Raw genomic sequence first — 1,651 nt, 5'->3', positions numbered from 1 at the left:
ACTTCGACGCCCACTGCAACCGCGGTGAGCTACGCCACCGTTTCCCCCTCTCTCCCCCCTCGTTTCCCCACCGTAGCCTCCTCCCCACCACGGCCGAACCTCCGCCGTCGCCGAGCTCGTCGTCGACGCAGCTCCGGTGACCATTTGGTCACCCCGGCGAGTCCAACGAGTTCGCAAGACCCCGTAGAGCATCCCTAGCGCCTCGCTTCGCTCGACTTCGAGCTCCAACCCCGTTCCCGTGCACGACCGAACCCCGGCGGCCGCAGCCGAGCTCGCCGCCGTCGACTCCGGCCACCCCGACCCGAACGGACTCCGCCAAGAGCTGCGGTTTGTCCTCAGCTCCACTTCGGTGGTCTCCGCGGCCCCTCTGGTGGCCGAAATGGCCAAAACCACTTCCGCCGCCGCGTCGGGCTCGCCGGCGGCTAAACGCCGGCAGCCGACTTTGACTTTGACCACGGGTGGGCCCTGGTTGACTCCCCTGAGTCAATGACAGGTGGGGCCCACCCCTGTTAATTAAACAGGATTAGTTCTAATTATATTTTAATTAAAATAATCACCCTGACATGCGGGACCCATTGTCAGGTTTGACCTGGACCAGTTCCGTTGACCTGCTGACGTCACACTGACGTCAGGCTGACGCAGTAATTGATTTTCTGAATTTAAATTAAATCAGGAAATTCCAGAATATTATTTAAACTTCAAAAATTCATAACTTTTATTCTGTAACTCCAAATTGGACAAATTATATATGAAAAATGATCAGAAAAATCCAATCTATCCATCTGTACTATTTTCATGCATGATCAAATAAGTTAAATTGATGTTTTAAGCAGAACAAGGTAAAGCACTTTAAAAGGTCATATTTGAATTTGAAATTTGAATCCTTGATTCAAATTTGCTCAAACCCTTCTGGTTTTAGTTGCATTAGCCCAACACATTCATATTGCCATGTTTCATGCATGCATCATATTGTTGCACATTGTTTGGTGATGGTTGTGTATCGATGTCCTTTGCGACAGGTTCTGCCCCCGAGGAGTACCGTGATTACCCTAACGAAGAACCATATCAGTGCATCGAACCATCAGGCAAGCAACCAACCATTTGATCATATCGATACAATCCCATGTTCTCGCTCCTGCTCTCTTTTACTGCATTAAGACAACGCATTTCAAACTGCTGTGTGCTACGGTAGTTGAACCCATTTCCTCTGCATGACCTGTCATTGCCACAGTAACTAGATGAAACCCACTAGCATGTGTAGGAGTTGTTTGAGCCATATGTATGTGTTGTTCCTACCTTGCCATGCCTGCTATGCTTAGAGTCGTGTCAGGTCTGGTTCATCTGGGTGATGGGCTAGAGTGAAATGTTTATGTCGGTAATGAGAGTGGTGTGGTGAACACGATTTGGTAAGGTATCGATGAGAGGCCATGTAGGAGTACATGGTGGGTTGTTTCATTGAAGCCGGCCTTAAGCACTGAGATCTGTATGTGTGATTTAAGAATCAGCTACTACCATGCATTGGGCCCGAAACCAATGGACCCTCTCGGCTTCTTATTCACCCTAGTTCTCCGTCCAGGAGTTGCAAGTAGTTTCTGGTGTTTGTAGCCTACTGGAGGCCGTGGACAGCGTTGACCGTAGGGGTGGGCTGTGA

Source organism: Triticum dicoccoides, chromosome 4A (genome assembly GCF_002162155.2).
Source record: "Triticum dicoccoides isolate Atlit2015 ecotype Zavitan chromosome 4A, WEW_v2.0, whole genome shotgun sequence".
Classification (NCBI taxonomy): Eukaryota; Viridiplantae; Streptophyta; class Magnoliopsida; order Poales; family Poaceae; genus Triticum; species Triticum dicoccoides.
This window is presented reverse-complemented; position numbering follows the sequence as displayed.